The sequence below is a fragment of the Ranitomeya variabilis genome, chromosome 1 (genome assembly GCF_051348905.1).
Source record: "Ranitomeya variabilis isolate aRanVar5 chromosome 1, aRanVar5.hap1, whole genome shotgun sequence".
Taxonomy (NCBI): domain Eukaryota; kingdom Metazoa; phylum Chordata; class Amphibia; order Anura; family Dendrobatidae; genus Ranitomeya; species Ranitomeya variabilis.
This window is the reverse complement of record NC_135232.1, coordinates 19011050-19038667: the sequence shown is the minus strand read 5'-3', so window position 1 is coordinate 19038667 and position 27618 is coordinate 19011050.

Here is a 27618-nt window from a genome sequence, read left to right as displayed (position 1 = left end):
TGTATATAATTATATATGTACAGCTGGTATAACCTGGGCATCTCTTGTATATAATGATATATGTACAGCTGGTATAACCTGGGTATCTCCTGTATATAATTATATATGTACAGCTTGTATAACCTGGGCATCTCCTGTATATAATTATATGTACAGCCAGTATAACCTGGGCATCTCTTGTATATAATTATATATGCACAGCTGGTATAACCTGGACATCTCCTATATATAATTATATATGTACAGCTGGTATAACCTAGGTATCTCCTGTTTATAATTATATATGTGCAGCTGGTATAACCTGGGTATCTCCTGTATATAATTATATAGGTACAGCTGGTATAACCTGGGCATCTCCTGTATATAATTATATATGTACAGCTGGTATAACCTGGGCATCTCCTGTATATAATTATATATGTACAGCTGATATAACCTGGGCATCTCCTGTATATAATTATATATGTACAGCTGGTATAACCTGGGCATCTCCTGTATATAATTATATATGTACAGCTGGTATAACCTGGGCATCTTCTGTATATAATTATATATGTACAGCTGCTATAACCTGGGCATCTCCTGTGTATAATTATATATGTACAGCTGATATAACCTGGGCATCTCCTGTATATAATTATATATGTACAGCTGGTATAACCTGGGCATCTCCTGTATATAATTATATATGTACAGCTGGTATAACCTGGGCATCTCCTGTATATAATTATATATGTACAGCTGATATAACCTGGGCATCTCCTGTATATAATTATATATGTACAGCTGGTATAACCTGGGCATCTCCTGTATATAATTATATATGTACAGCTGATATAACCTGGGCATCTCCTGTATATAATTATATATGTACAGCTGGTATAACCTGGGCATCTCCTGTATATAATTATATATGTACAGCTGATATAACCTGGGCATCTCCTGTATATAATTATATATGTACAGCTGATATAACCTGGGCATCTCCTGTATATAATTATATATGTACAGCTGGTATAACCTGGGCATCTCCTGTATATAATTATATATGTACAGCTGGTATAACCTGGGCATCTCCTGTATATAATTATATATGTACAGCTGGTATAACCTGGGCATCTCCTGTATATAATTATATATGTACAGCTGGTATAACCTGGGCATCTCCTGTATATAATTATATATGTACAGCTGATATAACCTGGGCATCTCCTGTATATAATTATATATGTACAGCTGGTATAACCTGGGCATCTCCTGTATATAATTATATATGTACAGCTGGTATTACCTGGGCATCTCCTGTATATAATGATATATGTACAGCTGGTATAACCTGGGCATCTCCTGTATATAATTATATATGTACAGCTGATATAACCTGGGCATCTCCTGTATATAATTATATATGTACAGCTGGTATTACCTGGGCATCTCCTGTATATAATGATATATGTACAGCTGGTATAACCTGGGCATCTCCTGTATATAATTATATATGTACAGCTGATATAACCTGGGCATCTCCTGTATATAATTATATATGTACAGCTGGTATTACCTGGGCATCTCCTGTATATAATGATATAAGTATGGCCAGTATAAACTGGGTATCTTTATGTGCACTCGATGCTGGTATAACCTGGGCATCTCCTGTATATAATGATATTATTAAGGCTGGTATAACCTGGGCATCTTTCTGTGCACTTGATGCTGGTATAACCTGGGCATGTTTTTCTCCCCTGTTCAGCAATCATTCAGTCCTTTCCCGGCTTTGTCACTTCCCTTTCATCATGTCTGGTAATCCCGCCAACCCTTCTACTAATTGGATACAGCGGTAGGCACTTGTTACTTTGTTGCGCAGCTCATTTCCTAATGGCGACTTCTTTTTCTAATGATAATTCACTTAATTTGAAGACGGCAGAGAAGTAATTAGAATAAAATATGTTATTAGTTCTCTGAATCCGACTCTTCATACGGATGTGACCGGATGAAGGAGGTTAAGAGCCCACGGATGGCGCAGAGGAGCAGTTTCTCCTCCAGCAGCGCTCACATCTGCTCATGGCTCAGTTTTTGGTCATCTACAGTGCCTTGCGAAAGTATTCAGCCCCCTGGAAGTTTTCATCCTTTTCCCACATATCATGCTTCACACATAAAGATACCAAATGTAAATTTTTGGTGAAGAATCAACAACAAGTGGAACACAATTGTGAAGTTGAACGAAATTTATTGGTTATTTTACATTTTTGTGGAAATTCATAAACTGAAAAGTGGGGGGTGCAATATTATTCGGCCCCTGTAACTTAATACTTTGTTGCGCACCTTTTGCTGCGATTACAAGTCGCTTGGGGTTTGTCTCTATCAGTTTTGTACATGGAGAGACTGAAATTCTTGCCCATTCTTCCTTGGCAAACAGCTCGAGCTCAGTGAGGTTTGATGGAGATCGTTTGTGAACAGCAGTTTTCAGCTCTTACCACAGATTCTCGATTGGATTGAGGTCTGGACTTTGACTTGGCAATTCTAACACCTGAATATGTTTATTTGTGAACCATTCCATTGTAGATTTTGCTTTATGTTTGGGATCACTGTCTTGTTGGAATACAAATCTCCGTCCCAGTCTCAGGTCTTTTGCAGACTCCAACAGGTTTTCTTCAAAAATGGTCCTGTATTTGGCTCCATCTATCTTCCCATCAATTTTAACCATCTTCCCTGTCCCTGCTGAAGAAAAGCAGGCCCAAACCATGATGCTGCCACCACCATGTTTGACAGTGGGGATGGTGTGTTCAGGGTGATGAGCTGTGTTGCCTTTAAGCCAAGCATATCGTTTGGCATTGTTGCCAAAAAGTTCGACTTTGGTTTCCTCTGACCAGAGCACCTTCTTCCACATGTTTGGTGTGTCTCCCAGGTGGCTTGTTGCAAACTTTAAACGACACTTTTTATGGATATCTTTGAGAAATGGCTTTCTTCTTGCCACTCTTCCCTAAAGGCCAGATTTGTGCAGTGTACGACTGATTGTTGTCCTATGGACAGACTGTCCCACCTCAGCTGTAGATCTCTGCAGTTCATCCAGAGTGATCATGGGCCTCTTGGCTGCATCTCTGATCAGTCTTCTCCTTGTTTGAGATGAAAGTTTAGAGGGACGGCCGGGTCTTGGTAGATTTGCAGTGGTATGATGCTCCTTCCATTTCAACATGATCGCTTGCACAGTGCTCCTTGGGATGTTTAAAGTTTCGGAAATAATTTTGTATCCAAATCCGGCTTTAAACTTCTCCACGACAGTATCACGGACCTGCCTGTTGTGTTCCTTGGTCTTCATGATGTTCTCTGTGCTTCACACAGAACCCTGAGACTATCACAGAGCAGGTGCATTTATACGGAGACTTGATAACACACAGGTGGATTATATTTATCATCATTAGGCATTTAGGACAACATTGGATCATTCAGAGATCCACAAAGAACTTCTGGAGTGAGTTTGCTGCACTGAAAGTAAAGGGGCCGAATAATATTGCACGCCCCACATTTCAGTTTTTGAATTTCCACAAAAATGTAAAATAACCAACAAATTTATTTCAACTTCACAATTGTGTTCCACTTGTTGTTGATTCTTCACCAAAAATTTACATTTGGTATCTTTATGTTTGAAGCATGATATGTGGGAAAAGGTTGAAAAGTTCCAGGGAGTCGAATACTTTCGCAAGACACTGTATAATCTTCACAAGTTCTTGAGTCCTCATTCTTATTATTAATCTTTGATCTCTCCGTGTGACCTGTGCCATGATGCTCCCATCCTGGAAGAGTGTGAACCGATGTCAATAATTAATTACAAGGAAAGCAGACATTAAATGAAGGATGGAGAGTGGAGGGATCCCTGGCCTTTCTCTTTTACTGTTTGTCCCTCGTGGGCAGGATTATCCCTCAAATTCACCCAATTTTTTTTGCAGCTCTCTGCCCGGTCCTCCTTTACTTTTCTCCCTCCCTCTGGCTCCAATCTCCTATTCCATTTTTAGTCCAAGCCTTCTGTGCTGAATAGGCTTTAAGTGACGTCATCACATCATGGAACAACACATGACAAGGCGACACGTGATTCACCGTGATCCTCAGAACTCCCGAAGACTAAAGATGGAAGAGAAGACTGGAGCCAGCGGAACACTGGCCGGGGACCTGCAGCACCAGGACTGGTGAGGGGTGCAAGGAATATACCATTTTTATTCACCCTTTCTGTTTGTCTTATCTCGAGTCTTCAGAGATCTCACTGCATAAAAACAGCTTTTGTTGAATTTCCCAATTGAAATTGAGGAAATTTTTCAAATTCAATTTTTAATTTATCAATTGTTTTGTGGCGCACGTGAACTGTGGACGTTGTCTAACTGGAACTGTGACCTTTGAACAACAGTAATGGGCCTCTGATCTGGCGACAAGTTCTGTTGCTTGTGGCCCCCAATGATGGAGAAAGCGGAGTTGGCCATGATAGTTGACAACCATGAGGACCCGTAGATTCTCTGTGCACTCCAGCTACTACCGCTTGGTTATAAACATCCATGTTGGCCATTTCAGGATATTTTCACCCAATTTTATCCATATTCTGGTCCTGCCTTGAACCATAACTCCAACTGAGACCAATAATTTGTTGGCAGGGTTTTGCGATCCCCTCCTTCTTCTGGCACAGCCTGTGTCGTACTCTTTTGATTTGTACAGTAGTAGAAAGCCGTCTCAGCTTTGGTTTATCTCCACCTTTTGACATCCAATCTGGCAACAGTTCTCTTTGTCAGAAGGGCAGAGGGCTCATTTTTGGCCTATTGCGCTCGTCAGTCATGACATGAGCCCCCTTTGCTTATATGAAGGTGTGGATATGTCACCTTCAGACATTACATATCTTGCATCTTGTTAAGCACTTGCCCCGAATTCCGTGTGTTGCTTCCCACACCCAGGTATGCTAGACTCTGTTGAGCTCCACCCTGAGCTTTGGGAGATCCCATGTGAGAATTGGCCCAGGCTTATATAGTGCTCCCCAAGATATACCTGCATGCATGCCTTCAGTCTCCTGGACATCTCCCACCTATCAGCAGTTCCCAGCATTCCACCTGAGTGCCTACAGTCGCCTGAACATATTCTCCCTGTTAGCGGTTTTCAGCATCCTGATTGTCTTCTGGATGTCTCCCTCCTGCCTGCAGTCTCCTGGACATCTGTGGAGACACAGCATTGTATCTTAATTAACCAGATGACTATTTTAGCAAACCAAGAAGAATAGACTGTTATCTCTATGTTGACTTTTGAATTTATGTGTTGTTCAAGAAAATAGACATTTTGCTTGTGTAAGCCTGTAATATTGACATTTCATACAACATATTGTACTCTTATCCTTGATGACTAGTGATGTTTTAGTGATGTTTACTGATATGCTAATTATGCATTGTGAAGGCCAGATAGTTTGGTGACTTCAAAACAGATTAGGGAAAACTATGTATGCAAATAAACTAAATAATCAATTAACACTACTTGATCTTATCTCCATTCTTACCCTTTATGTGAATACTGAATGAAGGACAATTATTAAGTATAAAAAGAGGTTACATGCCTAAACAGAGAGAGACAGAGAGAGAGACACAGCTGGGAATCTGCAAAGACACCTGTTATGGTTCTCAATGGCAAGAGAACATAGCCCAGCATACATATGAACTAGCTCTTGGAAGGATGGAAACTTAAACTGACCATAAACTAAACCTGCCGCACAACTAACAGTAGCCGGGTAGCGTGCCTACGTTTTATCCCTAGACGCTCAGCGCCAGCCGGAGGACTAACTAATCCTGGCAGAGGAAAATACAGTCCTGGCTCACCTCTAGAGAAATTTCCCCGAAAGGCAGACAGAGGCCCCCACATATATTGGCGGTGATTTTAGATGAAAATGACAAACGTAGTATGAAAATAGGTTTAGCAAAATCGAGGTCCGCTTACTAGATAGCAGGAAGACAGAAAGGGCACTTTCATGGTCAGCTGAAAACCCTATCAAAATACCATCCTGAAATTACTTTAAGACTCTAGTATTAACTCATAACATCAGAGTGGCAATTTCAGATCACAAGAGCTTTCCAGACACAGAAACGAAACCGCAGCTGTGAACTGGAACAAAATGCAAAAAACAAACAAGGACAAAAGTCCGACTTAGCTGGGAGTTGTCTAGAAGCAGGAACATGCACAGAAAGGCTTCTGATTACAATGTTGACCGGCATGGAAGTGACAGAGGAGCAAGGTTAAATAGCGACTCCCACATCCTGATGGGAACAGGTGAACAGAGGGGATGATGCACACAAGTTCAATTCCACCAGTGGCCACCGGGGGAGCCCAAAATCCAATTTCACAACAGTACCCCCCCCCTCAAGGAGGGGGCACCGAACCCTCACCAGAACCACCAGGGCGATCAGGATGAGCCCTATGAAAGGCACGGACCAGATCGGAGGCATGAACATCAGAGGCAGTCACCCAAGAATTATCCTCCTGACCGTATCCCTTCCATTTGACCAGATACTGGAGTTTCCGTCTGGAAACACGAGAGTCCAAGATTTTTTCCACAACGTACTCCAACTCGCCCTCAACCAACACCGGAGCAGGAGGCTCAACGGAAGGCACAACCGGTACCTCATACCTGCGCAATAATGACCGATGAAAAACATTATGAATAGAAAAAGATGCAGGGAGGTCCAAACGGAAGGACACAGGGTTAAGAATCTCCAATATCTTGTATGGGCCGATGAACCGAGGCTTAAACTTAGGAGAAGAAACCCTCATAGGGACAAAACGAGAAGACAACCACACCAAGTCCCCGACACAAAGCCGAGGACCAACCCGACGCCGGCGGTTGGCAAAAAGCTGAGTCTTCTCCTGGGACAACTTCAAATTGTCCACTACCTGCCCCCAAATCTGATGCAACCTCTCCACCACAGCATCCACTCCAGGACAATCCGAAGATTCCACCTGACCGGACGAAAATCGAGGATGAAACCCCGAATTACAGAAAAAAGGAGACACCAAGGTGGCAGAGCTGGCCCGATTATTGAGGGCAAACTCCGCTAAAGGCAAAAAAGCAACCCAATCATCCTGATCTGCAGACACAAAACACCTCAAATATGTCTCCAAAGTCTGATTCGTCCGCTCGGTCTGGCCATTAGTCTGAGGATGGAAAGCAGACGAGAAAGACAAATCTATGCCCATCCTAGCACAGAATGCCCGCCAAAATCTAGACACGAATTGGGTTCCTCTGTCAGAAACGATATTCTCCGGAATACCATGCAAACGAACCACATTTTGAAAAAACAGAGGAACCAACTCGGAAGAAGAAGGCAACTTAGGCAGGGGAACCAAATGGACCATCTTAGAGAAACGGTCACACACCACCCAGATGACAGACATCTTCTGAGAAACAGGAAGATCCGAAATAAAATCCATCGAGATGTGCGTCCAAGGCCTCTTCGGGATAGGCAAGGGCAACAACAATCCACTAGCCCGAGAACAACAAGGCTTGGCCCGAGCACAAACGTCACAAGACTGCACAAAGCCTCGTACATCTCGTGACAGGGAAGGCCACCAGAAGGACCTTGCCACCAAATCCCTGGTACCAAAGATTCCAGGATGACCTGCCAACGCAGAAGAATGAACCTCAGAAATGACTTTACTGGTCCAATCATCAGGAACAAACAGTCTACCAGGTGGGCAACGATCAGGTCTATCCGCCTGAAACTCCTGCAAGGCCCGCCGCAGGTCTGGAGAAACGGCAGACAATATCACTCCATCCTTAAGGATACCTGTAGGTTCAGAATTACCAGGGGAGTCAGGCTCAAAACTCCTAGAAAGGGCATCCGCCTTAACATTCTTAGAACCCGGTAGGTATGACACCACAAAATTAAACCGAGAGAAAAACAACGACCAGCGCGCCTGTCTAGGATTCAGGCGTCTGGCGGACTCAAGATAAATTAAATTTTTGTGGTCGGTCAATACCACCACCTGATGTCTAGCCCCCTCAAGCCAATGACGCCACTCCTCAAAAGCCCACTTCATGGCCAAAAGCTCCCGATTCCCAATATCATAATTCCGCTCGGCGGGCGAAAATTTACGAGAAAAAAAAGCACAAGGTTTCATCACGGAGCAGTCGGAACTTCTCTGCGACAAAACCGCCCCAGCTCCGATTTCAGAAGCGTCGACCTCAACCTGAAAAGGAAGAGCAACATCAGGCTGACGCAACACAGGGGCGGAAGAAAAGCGGCGCTTGAGCTCCCGAAAGGCCTCCACAGCATCAGGGGACCAATCAGCAACATCAGCACCCTTCTTAGTCAAATCAGTCAATGGTTTAACAACATCAGAAAAACCAGCAATAAATCGACGATAAAAGTTAGCAAAGCCCAAAAATTTCTGAAGACTCTTAAGAGAAGAGGGTTGCGTCCAATCACAAATAGCCTGAACCTTGACAGGATCCATCTCGATGGAAGAGGGGGAAAAAATGTATCCCAAGAAGGAAATCTTTTGAACCCCAAAAACGCACTTAGAACCCTTCACACACAAGGAATTAGACCGCAAAACCTGAAAAACCCTCCTGACCTGCTGGACATGAGAGTCCCAGTCATCCGAAAAAAATCAGAATATCATCCAGATACACAATCATAAATTTATCCAAATAATCACGGAAAATGTCATGCATAAAGGACTGAAAGACTGAAGGGGCATTTGAAAGGCCAAAAGGCAGCCATGGCAATCCAAGCACCAACACATCATGTAGATTATACAGCACAAGAAAGCGAATAATCTCCTGATGATCCGGATTAATTCGCATAGTTACTTGTGTCCAGTATTGTGGTTTATTACTAGCCAATGGGGTGGAGTCAATCCCCTTCAGAGGTATAGGAGTTTCAAGAGGCTCTAAATCATACCCACAGCGTTTGGCAAAGGACCAATCCATAAGACTCAAAGCGGCGCCAGAGTCGACATAGGCGTCCGCGGTAATAGATGATAAAGAACAAATCAGGGTCACAGATAGAATAAACTTAGACTGAAAAGTGCCAATTGAAACAGACTTATCAAGCTTCTTAGTACGCTTAGAGCATGCTGATATAACATGAGTTGAATCACCACAATAAAAGCACAACCCATTTTTTCGTCTAAAATTCTGCCGTTCGCTTCTGGACAGAATTCTATCACATTGCATAATCTCTGGCGTCTTCTCAGTAGACACCGCCAAATGGTGCACAGGTTTGCGCTCCCGCAGACGTCTATCGATCTGGATAGCCATTGTCATGGACTCATTCAGACCCGCAGGCACAGGGAACCCCACCATAACATCCTTAATGGCATCAGAGAGACCCTCTCTGAAATTCGCCGCCAGGGCGCACTCATTCCACTGAGTAAGCACAGACCATTTACGGAATTTTTGGCAGTATATTTCAACTTCATCTTGCCCCTGAGATAGGGACATCAAGGCTTTTTCCGCCTGAAGCTCTAAATGAGGTTCCTCATAAAGCAACCCCAAGGCCAGAAAAAACGCATCCACATTGAGCAACGCAGGATCCCCTGGAGCCAATGCAAAAGCCCAATCTTGAGGGTCGCCCCGGAGCAAGGAAATCACAATCCTGACCTGCTGAGCAGGGTCTCCAGCAGAGCGAGACTTCAGGGACAAAAACAACTTGCAATTACCGTATATACTCGAGTATAAGCCGAGATTTTCAGCCCAAATTTTTGGGCTGAAAGTGCCCCCTCGGCTTATACTCGAGTCACGGTCTGTGGCAGGGTCGGCGGGTGAGGGGGAGAGGGCGCTGAGGCATACTTACCTAGTCCCGGCGATCCTGTCACTCCCCCTGCCCGTCCCACGGTCTCCGGGTGCAGCAGGCTCTTCCCCTGAGCGGTCACGTGGGACCGCTCATTAGAGAAATGAATAGGCTGCTCCACCTCCCATAGGGGCGGAGCCGCCTATTCATTTCTCTAATGAAGCGGTGCCGGTGACCGCTGACAGAGGAAGAGGCTGCGGCACCGAACACAGGCAGGGGGAAGGAGCGGGACGCCGGGAGCAGGTAAGTATGTCATATTCACCTGTCCTCGTTCCACACGCCGGGCGCTGTCTCCATCTTCCCGGCGTCTCTCTCTCCTCACTGACTGCAGGCAGAGGGCGCGATGACGCATATAGTGTGCGCGCCGCCCTCTGCCTGATCAGTCAGTGCAGGGAGACGCCGGGAAGATGGCGCCGAGAAGCTGCAAGCAAGACAGGTGAGTATGTGTTTTATTATTTTTATTGCAGCAGCAGCAGCACAGCTATGGGGCAATAATGGACGGTGCAGAGCACTATATGGCAGAGCTATGGGGCAATGGTGCAGAGCACTGTATGGCACAGCTATGGGGCAGTAATGGTGCAGAGCACTATATGGCACAGCTATGGGGCAGTAATGGTGCAGAGCACTGTATGGCACAGCTATGGGGCAGTAATGGTGCAGAGCACTATATGGCACAGCTATGGGGCAGTAATGGTGCAGAGCACTATATGGCACAGCTATGGGGCAGTAATGGTGCAGAGCACTGTATGGCACAGCTATGGGGCAGTAATGGTGCAGAGCACTATATGGCACAGCTATGGGGCAGTAATGGTGCAGAGCACTGTATGGCACAGCTATGGGGCAGTAATGGTGCAGAGCACTATATGGCACAGCTATGGGGCAGTAATGGTGCAGAGCACTATATGGCACAGCTATGGGGCAGTAATGGTGCAGAGCACTGTATGGCACAGCTATGGGGCAGTAATGGTGCAGAGCACTATATGGCACAGCTATGGGGCAGTAATGGTGCAGAGCACTGTATGGCACAGCTATGGGGCAGTAATGGTGCAGAGCACTATATGGCACAGCTATGGGGCAGTAATGGTGCAGAGCACTATATGGCACAGCTATGGGGCAGTAATGGTGCAGAGCACTGTATGGCACAGCTATGGGGCAGTAATGGTGCAGAGCACTATATGGCACAGCTATGGGGCAGTAATGGTGCAGAGCACTGTATGGCACAGCTATGGGGCAATAATGGTGCAGAGCACTATATGGCACAGCTATGGGGCAGTAATGGTGCAGAGCACTGTATGGCACAGCTATGGGGCAATAATGGTGCAGAGCACTATATGGCACAGCTATGGGGCAGTAATGGTGCAGAGCACTGTATGGCACAGCTATGGGGCAATAATGGTGCAGAGCACTATATGGCACAGCTATGGGGCCATAATGAACAGTATGGAGCATCTATTTTTATTTTTGAAATTCACCGGTAGCTGTTGCATTTTCCACCCTAGGCTTATACTCGAGTCAATAAGTTTTCCCAGTTTTTTGTGGCAAAATTAGGGGGGTCGGCTTATACTCGGGTCGGCTTATACTCGAGTATATACGGTATTTTTGAAATTTTGAAAGCAAGATCTATTCCCCGAGAAAAATTCAGGCAAAGGAATTCTAGGTTCAGATATAGGAACATGAACAACAAAATCTTGTAAATTTTGAACTTTCGTGGTGAGATTATTCAAACCTGCAGCTAAACTCTGAATATCCATTTTAAACAGGTGAACACAGAGCCATTCCAGGATTAGAAGGAGAGAGAGAGAGGAAGGCTGCAATATAGGCAGACTTGCAAGTGATTCAATTGAAAGCACACTCAGAACTGAAGGAAAAAAAAAAAAAAAAATTTTCAGCAGACTTCTTTTTTCTCTCCTTTCTCTGCCAATTAATTTAACCCTTTGTGGGCCGGTCAAACTGTTATGGTTCTCAATGGCAAGAGAACATAGCCCAGCATACATATGAACTAGCTCTTGGAAGGATGGAAACTTAAACTGACCATAAACTAAACCTGCCGCACAACTAACAGTAGCCGGGTAGCGTGCCTACGTTTTATCCCTAGACGCTCAGCGCCAGCCGGAGGACTAACTAATCCTGGCAGAGGAAAATACAGTCCTGGCTCACCTCTAGAGAAATTTCCCCGAAAGGCAGACAGAGGCCCCCACATATATTGGCGGTGATTTTAGATGAAAATGACAAACGTAGTATGAAAATAGGTTTAGCAAAATCGAGGTCCGCTTACTAGATAGCAGGAAGACAGAAAGGGCACTTTCATGGTCAGCTGAAAACCCTATCAAAATACCATCCTGAAATTACTTTAAGACTCTAGTATTAACTCATAACATCAGAGTGGCAATTTCAGATCAGAAGAGCTTTCCAGACACAGAAACGAAACTGCAGCTGTGAACTGGAACAAAATGCAAAAAACAAACAAGGACAAAAGTCCGACTTAGCTGGGAGTTGTCTAGAAGCAGGAACATGCACAGAAAGGCTTCTGATTACAATGTTGACCGGCATGGAAGTGACAGAGGAGCAAGGTTAAATAGCGACTCCCACATCCTGATGGGAACAGGTGAACAGAGGGGATGATGCACACAAGTTCAATTCCACCAGTGGCCACCGGGGGAGCCCAAAATCCAATTTCACAACAGACACCCAAACATCCAGGGGACCCTACAGGACTGCTGCCAATACATCATAGTTCAATCATGAGGGACACTGATCTATCATTCTACAAGAAACAACCTAGGGGACCTCGGCCCCAGTTGGAAGAATACAGATCTGCTCCATTGACCATCGCTGAACCATGGATACATTCGGAGAAAGCCAGGATTGGGTCTCGCTGATCGCCTGGCTCCATGGAGATGTTTGGAGAAGCCAGGTTGTGACCCGCCGGTATACTGGCTGTGTATCTGAATGGACTGTCATCTTACTACCCTTATCGTTACCTCCTCTTTCTGTGTGTGTCACAGATGGCGTAGTGGACCCTGGGAGCTCTGAAGTAACAGCCGGCTTCATCCCAGCAAGTCAGCGGAAAGATGAGACTCTGTAATGTGCACCAATTTCGGGTATTCCGCTGGGATTGTTCTACGTGCTATCTTCCTGTTTTGTGGTTTATTAAAAAATTGCCGCACTTTTTTACCCTCACCCTGCGTTGTCTGAGTAGCAATATGCCCACGTTTAAAAGGACTGCGGGCATTTGTGAGAGGATTCCTGGTCCATGCAGTTCTGGTTAGCAGACTGGGGCGCCTGCCAACCCCCCATATCTCCACAACATTTGCTTGCTAGCGGTTTCCAGAATCCCACTTGCCTGTCTGCAGATATTCCGGACCTCTTCCGCCTGCCGGTAGTTTACAGCATTGCACCTGTCTACCTGCGGTTGCAGTCACTCTGCTGTGCATAACCTTGTTCAGATATCCTGGATGTCTTCTGCTTGAGAGCAGTTTACATAATCCCATATGCCTGTCTGCAGCCTTCTAGATGTCTCTTCTGCCCGCGGTCTCCTGGACTTCACCCTCCTACCATCAGTTCCCACCATTCTGACTGCCTGAGGTCTCCTGAACATCTCCTGCCTGTGGTTTCCAGCATCCTGCTTGTCTCCTGGACATCTCGCTCCTGCCTGCAGTCTCCTAGACATCTGTCAGGAACATGAGGTATTTGATTATGTATTATCACGCACACCGAGCTTTGCTACATGCAAGGGCAGAGAACGGACGCTGTGGGTCATTCTGACACCCTCTCTTCTGCCTGCTGCTATGTGTGTAATTCAAAACCCTCAGAAAATTTTTTATTGCTTTTAGCTGCAAATACCAGGCTCTGTGAAGGGTACTCATTCCCTCCTCCCAACTGGTACTGGTTGAAACTAGTATATAGAAACCAGGAGCTTCTATTGCTCTATTACAGTGATATATAGTGACACCAACCCAAGCTAGGGTTATAAGAATTATATATTCTGGATCTGCATGGAGAGAACTATCACAAACTAAAAGCGCGAGCAGCTAAACTCAACAGGTGCAAAGTGCACTCAGTAAGTGGTTCAGGTAATTGCTCCGTATTTACACTTAAAAGAATGCCCCTGACGTGGGGAACATCATGAGCATGGTGTCATACTTATGCGAGGTTCACAGAGCAAGTTATGCAGAAAAATAGTTACCATAGGTGTAAGCAAAGAGGAGGTTTCAGCTTCTAAGTGATGTCACTAAAGGGGGAGTGCCTGGGTTTTGGGCTAGACTAACTTAGCAAGACCAGCATTCTGGGAGTGTCTTCTGTCCAGGGTCTTGCTGCTGTGCAGATGTATGATGCATCTGGATATATGGAAGCCCTTTCTCCACCATAGCACACTGCCAGTCACAAGCGGAAATGATCTAAACGCTATGTAAGTGCTTTTCAATTTTAATCCTTTTTTTATTTGTAATCTGCAATGTACACATGATTTTGTCTTCCTTATAATATCTTTTATACTTTGTAAACACTGCCTACCTTTTCATGGTGTAAAATATATAATTCACTAGCTTGTCTCCCCTGCTCTATAAACGAACTGTCGCTTCCTCTGAAGTGAAATATGCTACTGATTTGGGTTGGCTACGGACCCATTAATCCTTAGGAAATGAGAGCTGGTGGCAGCATACTTTGTTCGGTGCGATTGGGAATCTTTGTAGCGACGGCAGCATTGGTAATTATTGTTCCCGCCTGCGTGGTAGTAGTTACATCGCCCTCGCTGCAACGTGCCCAATAGCCAGTACATAGCAGGCAACCTTTCTGGTGACTAATTACCCTAGGTGCAGTACCTAGTCTGACCTGAAGGTAAGGGGGCGCCAGACGGCTGCAAGTTCCAAACCGGAACTGGGAAGTGGGATATAGATAAATCCGCTTCAGAAGGTAGTGTTCTGATTAGTATTAATCAATTAACACTACTTGATCTTATCTCCATTCTTACCCTTTATGTGAATACTGAATGAAGGACAATTATTAAGTATAAAAAGAGGTTACATGCCTAAACAGAGAGAGACAGAGAGAGAGACACAGCTGGGAATCTGCAAAGACACCCAAACATCCAGGGGACCCTACAGGACTGCTGCCAATACATCATAGCTCAATCATGAGGGACACTGATCTATCATTCTACAAGAAACAACCTAGGGGACTGTTATGATCCGGTGACCTTGGAGCCGCATGAGACTTTCTCTGGAGAAGGTGGAACCTGTACTGACCGCAAACCCTAAACTGACACCGCAACTAGAAGTAGCCGTGGGGTGTACCTAACACATCCTAGACACCTCGACACAGCCAGAGGACTAAATACCCCTATAGATGGAAATGGGAATTCTATCTTGCCTCAGAGCAGAACCCCAAAGGATAGGCAGCCCCCCACAAATATTAACTGTGAGTATTAGAGGAAAGACACACGCAGGCAGAAAACAGGATTTAGCAAAAGAGGCCACTCTAGCTAAATAGAAAAGGATAGGACAGAATACTAAGTGGTCAGTATTAAAACCCTAAAAATATCCACAGCAGATAATACAAAAATTCCACCATCTAACTAAAGACATGGAATGTATATCTGCATCTCCTGAGAATCCAACTTGACTGAAAAAGTCCAAACACAGTCTAAGCTGGACAAGAAAAAACAATGAATAGTACTGAATTGTAAAGCACACAGCATGTGTACTGCAGAAACAAAAACCCAGACACTTATCTTTGCTGATCTGGCAGCATGGCAGGAGGAACCAGACAGAGATGTAAAACCTCCAAGAACAATGGACAACTGGCAAGGGCTAATGAATCCTGCACATCTAAATACCCAGTGAGAGCTGCAATCAGCAGGAACACCTGCTCAGGATTGCAACCCAGGGACAGCTGTATTACCACCAACAACCACCGGAGGGAACCCAAGAGCAGAATTCACAACAGGGGACCTCGGCCCCAGTTGGAAGAATACAGATCTGCTCCATTGACCATCGCTGAACCATGGATACATTCGGAGAAAGCCAGGATTGGGTCTCGCTGGTCACCTGGCTCCATGGAGATGTTTGAAGAAGCCAGGTTGTGACCCGCCGGTATACTGGCTGTGTATCTGAATGGACTGTCATCTTACTACCCTTATCGTTACCTCCTCTTTCTGTGTGTGTCACAGATGGCGTAGTGGACCCTGGGAGCTCTGAAGTAACAGCCGGCTTCATCCCAGCAAGTCAGCGGAAAGATGAGACTCTGTAATGTGCACAAATTTCGGGTATTCTGCTGGGATTGTTCTACGTGTTATCTTCCTGTTTTGTGGTTTATTAAAAAATTGCTGCACTTTTTTACCCTCACCCTGCGTTGTCTGAGTAGCAATATGCCCACGTTTAAAAGGACTGCGGGCATTTGTGAGACGATTCCTGGTCCATGCAGTTCTGGTTAGCAGACTGGGGTGCCTGCCGACCCCCCATATCTCCACAACATTTGCTTGCTAGTGGTTTCCAGAATCCCACTTGCCTGTCTGCAGATATTCCGGACCTCTTCCGCTTGCCGGTAGTTTCCAGCATTGCACCTGTCTACCTGCGGTTGCAGTCACTCTGCTGTGCATAACCTTGTTCAGATATCCTGGATGTCTTCTGCTTGAGAGCGGTTTACATAATCCCATATGCCTGTCTGCAGCCTTCTGGATGTCTCTTCTGTCCGCGGTCTCCTGGACTTCACCCTCCTACCATCAGTTCCCACCATTCTGACTGCCTGAGGTCTCCTGAACATCTCCTGCCTGCCTGTGGTTTCCAGCATCCTGCTTGTCTCCTGGACGTCTCGCTCCTGCCTGCAGTCTCCTAGACATCTGTCAGGAACATGAGGTATTTGATTATGTATTATCACGCACACCGAGCTTTGCTACATGCAAGGGAAGAGAACGGACGCTGTGGGCCATTCCGACACCCTCTCTTCTGCCTGCTGCTATGTGTGTAATTCAAAACCCTCAGAAAATGTTTTATTGCTTTTAGCTGCAAATACCAGGCTCTGTGGAGGGTACTCATTCCCTCCTCCCAACTGGTACTGGTTGAAACTAGTATATAGAAACCAGGAGCTTCTATTGCTCTATTACAGTGATATATAGTGACACCGACCCAAGCTAGGGTTATAAGAATTATATATTCTGGATCTGCATCGAGAGAACTATCACTCACTAAAAGCGGGAGCAACTAAACGCAACAAGTGCAAAGTGCACTCAGTAAGTGGTTCAGGTAATTGCTCTGTATTTACACTTAAAAGAATGCCCCTGACGTGGGGAATATCATGAGCATGGTGTCATACTTATGCGAGGTTCACAGAGCAAGTTATGCAGAAAAATAGTTACCATAGCTGTAAGCAAAGAGGTTTCAGCTTCTAAGTGTTGTCACCAAAGGGGGAGTGCCTGGGTTTTGGGCTAGACTAACTTAGCAAGGCCAGCATTCTGGGAGTGTCTTCTGTCCGGGGTCTTGCTGCTGTGCAGATGTATGATGCATCTGGATATATGGAAGCCCTTTCTCCTCCATAGCCCACTGCCAGTCACAAGCGGAAATGATCTGAAATCTATGTAAGTGCTTTTCAATTTTAATCCTTTTTTTATTTGTAATCTGCAATGTACACATGATTTTGTCTTCCTTATAATATCTTTTATACTTTGTAAACACTGCCTACCTTTTCATGGAGTAAAATATATAATCCACTAGCTTGTCTCCCCTGCTCTATAAACGAACTGTCGCTTCCTCTGAAGTGAATTACGCTACTGATGTGGGTTGGCTACGGACCCATTAATCCTTAGGAAATGAGAGCTGGTGGCAGCATACTTTGTTCGGTGCGATTGGGAATCTTTGTAGCGACGGCAGCATTGGTAATTATTGTTCCCGCCTGCGTGGGAGTAGCTACATCTCCCTCGCTGCAACGTGCCCAATAGCCAGTACATAGCAGGCAGCCTTTCTGGTGACTAATTACCCTAGGTACAGTACCTAGTCTGACCTGAAGGTAAGGGGGCGCCAGACGGCTGCAAGTTCCAAACCGGAACTGGGAAGTGGGATATAGATAAATCCCCTTCAGAAGGTACCAGGGGCAACCAAACAACCCCGATTCATGGCAAATTGGTGTGAGTAGTGGGGACTATAAAGGTATCCTACTTGGGTTTCCTGATATATTGTTGGGATCTGTGACATATTGTTGGCAGCACGGTATGAACCGTGACAACATCTTCCACTTGAGAGCGGTTTCCAGAATCCCACCTGCCTTTCTGCAGTCTCCTAGACCTCTCTTGCCGGCCTGCAGTTTTCAGCATTGCACCTGTCTTCCTGCGGTTGCAGTCACTCTGCTGTCCATAATTCATGTGCCCCACCAAGTTGCTGCACTGATGCTGGTGGCCTATGTGTCCACTCTTTGGCCTTGGGCTTCTTAATGTCTCATATAACCCCGACCTCTAATATTGAGCTCTGATCCCTTTAATGCACTACCATCGCTCTTCTCCTTTGACCATTGTAGTCTTATAAAGCAACTTAAAGGGGGATTGATCATTTCAAATCAGTAGAAGAACCTGGCGTCAGGCGCACACTTTCCCTGCAGTGCCACTACTGGAAGACTGAGGTATTGCGCTATTCTGAATAGTATGTATGGGCTGTCCATGTCACACACGGAGTTTCTGAGTCCTCCAGAGAAAGAGATGCAGCTCTGCGCACTGGACACTAATAAGGGTCCTGAATGTATCACCTACCAGACTTCTCCGGACGTACAATGCCACTTTTAAAAACTTTTGTGCTCGGCTCTTCTCTTTCTTGCTCAACAGATATGAGCATTGAAGGATCATCTCCTACAGGAAAAGTCTTATAATGGAGTCCTGCATGTGTCCCCCTCCCCCACCATTCTCCCAACTCCTTACACCCCTTTTTTCTGATGAATTCTATGAATGTGATTGGAAAGTCATTTAGCAAAGCGAGGTGAGCGTCTGACAATCAGCTGCTATCTCAATTTATTTTCGCACATTGTATGGTGGATAATGCCAGGAGGCAGCTACAAAGCCTCCGAGCCGCTGCTGCCGCTGCACAAAGGATCCTTTATAATGATACATTAGCGCAGGAAGAAGTGAGATTGGACGTCACCTCCGACACCTCCACATTGTGCGGGAATCCTCAGCGCGGCGTCGTTCTGTTCAGGACGGATGTGCTGGATTCATTATCAGGAGCGTCTCACAGAGCGAAAATTGTGCTCTAATTGGTAAATATCTGACAGCGAGAAAAGGAGGACGAGAATCACCGAGAAGTCACCAAATATCACAGCGTCTGATACAAAGTGTCACCGACTAACAATGACAATGTAATAAAAGGGACCTCGCACCGGGAACTAAGGACCATCGCCTGGTCACCCCCTATCACCGCTGCTACAGAGAACTGCACCCGACATTCACAACATCGCCTGCCGCACAGTGCAGGGATGTACACAGTGAGTGCACCAGCAGAATAGTGAGTGCAGCTCTGGGGTATAATACAGGATGTAACTCAGGATCAGTAATGTAATGTATGTACACAGTGACTGTACCAGCAGAATAGTGAGTGCAGCTCTGCAGTGTAATACAGGAGGTAACTCTGGATCAGTAATGTTATGTATGTACACAGTGACTGCACCAGCAGAATAGTGAGTGCAGCTCTGGAGTATAATACAGGATGTAACTCAGGATCAGTAATGTAATGTATGTACACAGTGACTGCACCAGCAGAATAGTGAGTGCAGCTCTCGGGTATATTACAGGATGTAACTCAGGATCAGTAATGTAATGTATGTACACAGTGACTGCACCAGCAGAATAGTGAGTGCAGCTCTGGGGTATAATACAGGATGTAACTCAGGATCAGTAATGTATGTACACAGTGACTGCACCAGCAGAATAGTGAGTGCAGCTCTGCAGTGTAATACAGGAGGTAACTCAGGATCAGTAATGTAATGTATGTACACAGTGACTGCACCAGCAGAATAGTGAGTGCAGCTCTGGGGTATAATACAGGATGTAACTCAGGATCAGTAATGTAATGTATGTACACAGTGACTGCACCAGCAGAATAGTGAGTGCAGCTCTGGGGTATAATACAGGATGTAACTCAGGATCAGTAATGTATGTACACAGTGACTGCACCAGCAGAATAGTGAGTGCAGCTCTGCAGTGTAATACAGGAGGTAACTCAGGATCAGTAATGTAATGTATGTACACAGTGACTGCACCAGCAGAATAGTGAGTGCAGCTCTGGGGTATAATACAGGATGTAACTCAGGATCAGTAATGTATGTACACAGTGACTGCACCAGCAGAATAGTGAGTGCAGCTCTGGAGTATAATACAGGAGGTAACTCAGGATCAGTAATGTAATGTATGTACACAGTGACTGCACCAGCAGAATAGTGAGTGCAGCTCTGGGGTATAATACAGGATGTAACTCAGGATCAGTAATGTATGTACACAGTGACTGCACCAGCAGAATAGTGAGTGCAGCTCTGCAGTGTAATACAGGAGGTAACTCAGGATCAGTAATGTAATGTATGTACACAGTGACTGCACCAGCAGAATAGTGAGTGCAGCTCTGGGGTATAATACAGGATGTAACTCAGGATCAGTAATGTATGTACACAGTGACTGCACCAGCAGAATAGTGAGTGCAGCTCTGGAGTATAATACAGGAGGTAACTCAGGATCAGTAATGTAATGTATGTACACAGTGACTGCACCAGCAGAATAGTGAGTGCAGCTCTGGGGTATAATAGGATGTAACTCAGGATCAGTAATGTATGTACACAGTGACTGCACCAGCAGAATAGTGAGTGCAGCTCTGCAGTGTAATACAGGAGGTAACTCAGGATCAGTAATGTAATGTATGTACACAGTGACTGCACCAGCAGAATAGTGAGTGCAGCTCTGGAGTATAATACAGGAGGTAACTCAGGATCAGTAATGTAATGTATGTACACAGTGACTGCACCAGCAGAATAGTGAGTGCAGCTCTGGAGTATAATACAGGATGTAACTCAGGATCAGTAATGTAATGTATGTACACAGTGACTGCACCAGCAGAATAGTGAGTGCAGCTCTGGGGTATAATACAGGATGTAACTCAGGATCAGTAATGTAATGTATGTACACAGTGACTGCACCAGCAGAATAGTGAGTGCAGCTCTGCAGTGTAATACAGGATGTAACTCAGGATCAGTAATGTAATGTATGTACACAGTGACTGCACCAGCAGAATAGTGAGTGCAGCTCTGCAGTGTAATACAGGATGTAACTCAGGATCAGTAATGTAATGTATGTACACAGTGACTGCACCAGCAGAATAGTGAGTGCAGCTCTGGAGTATAATACAGGATGTAACTCAGGATCAGTAATGTAAAGTATGTACACAGTGACTGCACCAGCAGAATAGTGAGTACAGCTCTGGGGTATAATACAGGATGTAACTCAGGATCAGTAATGTAATGTATGTACACAGTGACTGCACCAGCAGAATAGTGAGTGCAGCTCTGGAGTATAATACAGGATGTAACTCAGGATCAGTAATGTAATGTATGTACACAGTGACTGCACCAGCAGAATAGTGAGTGCAGCTCTGGAGTATAATACAGGATGTAACTCAGGATCAGTAATGTAATGTATGTACACAGTGACTGCACCAGCAGAATAGTGAGTGTAGCTCTGGAATATAATACAGGATGTAACTCAGGATCAGTAATGTAATGTATGTACAGTGACTGCACCAGCAGAATAGTGAGTGCAGCTCTGGGGTATAATACAGGATGTAACTCAGGATCAGTAATGTATGTACACAGTGACTGCACCAGCAGAATAGTGAGTGCAGCTCTGCAGTGTAATACAGGAGGTAACTCAGGATCAGTAATGTAATGTATGTACACAGTGACTGCACCTGCAGAATAGTGAGTGCAGCTCTGGAGTATAATACAGGATGTAACTCAGGATCAGTAATGTAATGTATGTACACAGTGACTGCACCAGCAGAATAGTGAGTGCAGCTCTGGGGTATAATACAGGATGTAACTCAGGATCAGTAATGTAATGTATGTACACAGTGACTGCACCAGCAGAATAGTGAGTGCAGCTCTGCAGTGTAATACAGGATGTAACTCAGGATCAGTAATGTAATGTATGTACACAGTGACTGCACCAGCAGAATAGTGAGTGCAGCTCTGCAGTGTAATACAGGATGTAACTCAGGATCAGTAATGTAATGTATGTACACAGTGACTGCACCAGCAGAATAGTGAGTGCAGCTCTGGAGTATAATACAGGATGTAACTCAGGATCAGTAATGTATGTACACAGTGACTGCACCAGCAGAATAGTGAGTGCAGCTCTGGGGTATAATACAGGATGTAACTCAGGATCAGTAATGTAATGTATGTACACAGTGACTGCACCAGCAGAATAGTGAGTGCAGCTCTGGAGTATAATACAGGATGTAACTCAGGATCAGTAATGTAATGTATGTACACAGTGACTGCACCAGCAGAATAGTGAGTGCAGCTCTGGAGTATAATACAGGATGTAACTCAGGATCAGTAATGTAATGTATGTACACAGTGACTGCACCAGCAGAATAGTGAGTGTAGCTCTGGAGTATAATACAGGATGTAACTCAGGATCAGTAATGTAATGTATGTACAGTGACTGCACCAGCAGAATAGTGAGTGCAGCTTTGGGGCATAATACAGGATGTATCTCGGGATCAGTAATTTAATGTATGTACACAGTGACTGCACCAGCAGAATAGTGAGTGCAGCCCTGAGGTATAATACAGGATGTAACTCAGGATCAGTAATGTAATGTATGTACACAGTGACTGTACCAGCAGAATAGTGAATGCAGCTCTGGGGTATAATACAGGATGTATCTCGGGATCAGTAATGTAATGTATGTACACAGTGACTGTACCGGCAGAATAGTGAGTGCAGCTCTGGGGTATAATACTGGATGTAACTCAGGATCAGTAATGTAATGTATGTACACAGTGACAGCACCAGCAGAATAGTGAGTGCAGCTCTGGAGTATAATACAGGATGTAACTCAGGATCAGTAATGTAATGTATGTACAGTGACTGCACCAGCAGAATAGTGAGTGCAGCTCTGGGGCATAATACAGGATGTATCTCGGTATCAGTAATGTAATGTATGTACACAGTGACTGTACCGGCAGAATAGTGAGTGCAGCTCTGAGGTATAATACAGGATGTAACTCAGGATCAGTAATGTAATGTATGTACACAGTGACTGTACCAGCAGAATAGTGAATGCAGCTCTGGGGTATAATACAGGATGTATCTCGGGATCAGTAATGTAATGTATGTACACGGTGACTGCACCAGCAGAATAGTGAGTGCAGCTCTGGAGTATAATGCAGGATATGCAATGTATATGCACAGTGACTGATCTGTTCCACACAGAATCTGGAGAATTACCTTCATACATTGGATTTTGCATGCTTTCTGGTCAGTGTTATGGTAGGTTGTGTATGCACCCAGAGAACTTGGACCATTTTGGATCCAATTACTGGAGAACTGTAGAGTCCGGACAGTGGGGGCCATCATTCGATCCTTCTGTAGAGTTACGGGCTTCGGAGCTGCACTCTTTCCCTTTAAGCTTCCATTTTCATCAGGACAATACAGAGATTCATACATTTTCATGCACAGAACAGATACGAGGAGACTTTAATGTTCCGCTGGTTGTATTCGGCTCCTCACAAAGGAATAGCCGCATGAATAAGTGAAGAAAATTGTGTTTATTCGCAGTGACTGTGGCTGCGCTGCTCCGGTGCGGGGCGTCCGCCTTGTACTTTATATTCCAGCATGTAATATTTATACGGGGGTACGCCGGGGATCATTAATCCACATTTTATTCCTTATTGTGCTTCTTGCTCCTCAGACTTTGCAGAAGAGACTTTTATCTGTCAGGATCTACCCTCGTCCTGTCGAGCAGAGGATCCTCCGCGTCCTCTGAAGACGCTCACCGACTGTTCTGTAAAACGAGTCTGGAAACATCACTTTTCACGTCAGCATTGATGATACAGCACAGAAGTGATGACTTCACTTTGTGTCATGTGTGGACTGTGGTAATTGCTGACACTGCTGATATCACGGTCCTGCTGCTTTGCTGTCAGGTCTCAGGTTCTTAACCTTCTGCTGGTTCAATGTCTGCATAGAGCAAGCTGCGCTGCAGTGCATTGTGGGAGATGTAGAGCTGCTAATATATACACAGAGATCTATACAAAGTGCACATACTGTACCTGGGACTGACAGCTTACATCCTCTGGCTCTTAGGGAGCTTAGTTCAGTGACCCCAGAGCCATTATTTTTACATGTTCGATTAAAAGACTTTTGTTATCTTTAGAAAACATTAATCCTCTTTATGACTCGGTGATTTTCCATTTTTTAGCTTTATTTTTCCTTCTCTTCTTTCAAGAGCCATAACTTTTTCATTTCCTGTGGACATAGCAGTGTGAGAACTTTTTTGCATGGTGAAAGACTGCATGACCAGGGCTCATACCACTGCATGCCCACTATCTCCCGTTGGCAGAATACTACTCAGACAACACAGTGTGAGGGTAAAACAGTGTAGCAATAATTTATTAACCCACCAACACAAAATAGCAAACAGAACAGTCCCAGTAGATACCCAAGATGGTGCACATTACAGAGTCTCACCCTTCCGCTGACTCGCCGGGATTAGAGCTGCTTCCAGTGCCGCATACCCCCACCAGTGGCTCCCTGCTTTTGGCGGGCCCCCACAGCGAGGAGGCAAGGACAAGCTTAGGATGCTGATGGTCCATTGATGTACAAGGCCAGGTGACCTGATTGTACCAACCTGGATTCTCTAAACGTCTTTACGGGTTCAGCAACGGTCAATGAGGCAGCTCTGCATTTCTTCTTGGAGCCATGATGTCATGACTTCTACAATGTAGACTCCCTGAATACAGGCTGATCCTCCTTTTTATAGCCCACAACTTCTCACTCAGTCATTCCACCACTGGCATGGGGGAAAGTGGAAGGAGGCCATCCCTCACTGCAGGAGAGTTCAAACAACATTCATAGATTGTCCTTCATATTGCAGAGCACCAATGCGTCATCAACATATTAACAAACATTCAAACATTTTGCCTTTGTAGAACAATACTAGGACTGCAATACTAGGACAGATACAATAGCTAATCAGCAGCCAGTCAACAAATGGCAGCCATTGTACATTAATTCAATGACAATAAGGGTCAATATTTATTCTCACATGAACTCTAGCTCATGTCCTTGAGCCTACTGAAATCATATGTCTGAATAATTCAGATTAAATGCTGTGTTGCCACAATTAGGTATTGTTTATGTCCCCTGCGTTTTGTTAGTCTGCACAACTTGGAGGACAAATATGCAATCTAATTAAACAAACAAACAATTAGGAATTACTTTTCCCCACCTTCCCCCAATCCTGTGGGGCAATGCCCTGAAATGAGAGCTGTGGGATATAAAAAAGGAACCTGCTCCTGTCACCAGTGTAATTCTACAGGACATCAGCCTGGGAACCACAGCTACAGCTGGTGCAATACAGATCTTCTCCACTGCCCATCACTGAACCCTCAGACACATATTGAAGAAACCAGGTTGGGACAATCTGGGCACCTGGCAACATACCTCACTGGGCTCGGTCAGCATTCTAAGCTTGCCACTGCCTCCTGTATGTGGGTGCCCACCAAAATCAGGGTGCTACTGGTTGAGGAAGTTGGTCCTGGATGCCCTGAAGTCACAGAGGTTCTTATCCCGGTGAGACAATGGAAGGGTGAGACTCTGTCATTTGCACCACCTGGTGTACTTGCTGGGAATATTATATATGCTGATAACTGTTGGTGATGCAATAAATTCTTACCAGAGTGAGTATGTACCCTCAGCCTGTGTTGTTTGAGTAGTATTCTGCCCACAGGGAAGAAGTACAGGCATTAAGTTAGATGAGTCCTGGTCCATGTGGCCTTTCTAAAGACATCCGGGCCAGCGGACGAGAGCACCCACTGACCCTTGTGTCTCCACAGGTGGCGCATACTTTTTTCTGTATTAATACCCATGGATGTAGATGAGGGACAGAGAAGCCCATGGAGGTAGATGTGCTGGGCACATACTTTTCTCCATATTAATGTCTATAGATGTGGATGAGGAAAAAGAATCCCCCAGAGGTGAATGTGGGGGGGCACATACTTTTCTCCTTATTAATATCCATGGATGTAGATGAGGACAGAGAAGCTTCCGGAGGTAGATGTTGGGGGCAAATACTTTTCTCTATATAAAAATCTATGGATTTAGATAGAGGACATAAAAGTCACTGGAAATGGATGTATGGGCACATACTTTTTTCCATATTAATATCTGTGGATTGTGGAGAGATGGGCGGTCAGCGGGTGCCTGTGGGCGTATTGCTTCTCAGACAACACATGGTGAAGGTAAAACAGTGTGACAATACTTTATTGAGCCACAAAACAGGCAAATGACATGAAGAACAGTCCCATCCCAATATTCAAGATGGTGCACAATTTCAGTCTCACTTGAAGGGATAAGGGCAGCTGTGACTGTAGAGCTTTCAGGGCCCGGCTACCCCACCTGTGGAATGCACAGAGAAAAGTTAATGACAAGTTTAGGAAGATGACAATCCATTGAAGTACAAGGCCAGTTGACCAGAGGGTCACAACCTGGCTTCTCCGAACATCTCCATGGAGCTAGGAGACCGGTGTATACCATTTCTGGCTTTCCCAAACATATCTATTGGACCCAGGTGACCGGTTGGTGCAAATTCTGACTACCCCAAATGTATCCATGGTTCAGCAATGGTCAATGGAGAAGATCTATATTCTTCCAGCCATGGCCATGGTCCCCTAAGCTGGCATCCTGTAGAATGACAAATCTGTGTCCCTCATGTTGAAGCCATGATTTTTTCGCTGCTTTCCTGTAGAGAGTCTCTGCTTCTTTGGATCTCTGGATCTCTTGGCTGTCTGAACGTATATAACCTCTATTTATAGTTAATAACTATTCTTCATCCAGCATTCACAGGTAAAAGGGGAAGAGAGGTGATGAGATAAACCACCATTATTTGATTATTTAATCTAGTTACATAGTTTTTCCTCATCTGTTTTGCATGTCAACAAACTGGCTGGCCTGGACAATGTGTAGTCAACATATCAGCAAACATCATTGTTGAATGACCCTGTATCACTAGTCATCCAGGATACAGCACATGTTACGTCAAATGACAACTTACAAGTCAATATTACAGGCTTATACAACAAAAATCTCTGGATTACTTAACCCCTTCATCACCCAGCCTATTTTGACCTTAATGACCTGGCCGTTTTTTGCAATTCTGACCAGTGTCCCTTTATGAGGTAATAACTCAGGAACGCTTCAACGGATCCTAGCGGTTCTGAGATTGTTATTTCGTGACATATTGGGCTTCATGAAAGTGGTAAATTTAGGTCGATAATTTTTACAATTATTTGTGAAAAAATGTAAATTTAGCAAAAAATTTGAAAATTTCGCAATTTTCAAATTTTGAATTTTTATTCTGTTAAATGAGAGCGTTATGTGACACAAAATAGTTAATAAATAACATTACCCACATGTCTACTTTACATCAGCACAATTTTGGAAACAACATTTTTTTTGCTAGGAAGTTATAAGGGTTAAAATTTGACCAGCGATTTCTCATTTTTACAACGAAATTTACAAAACCATTTTTTTTAGGGACCACCTCACATTTGAAGTCAGTTTGAAG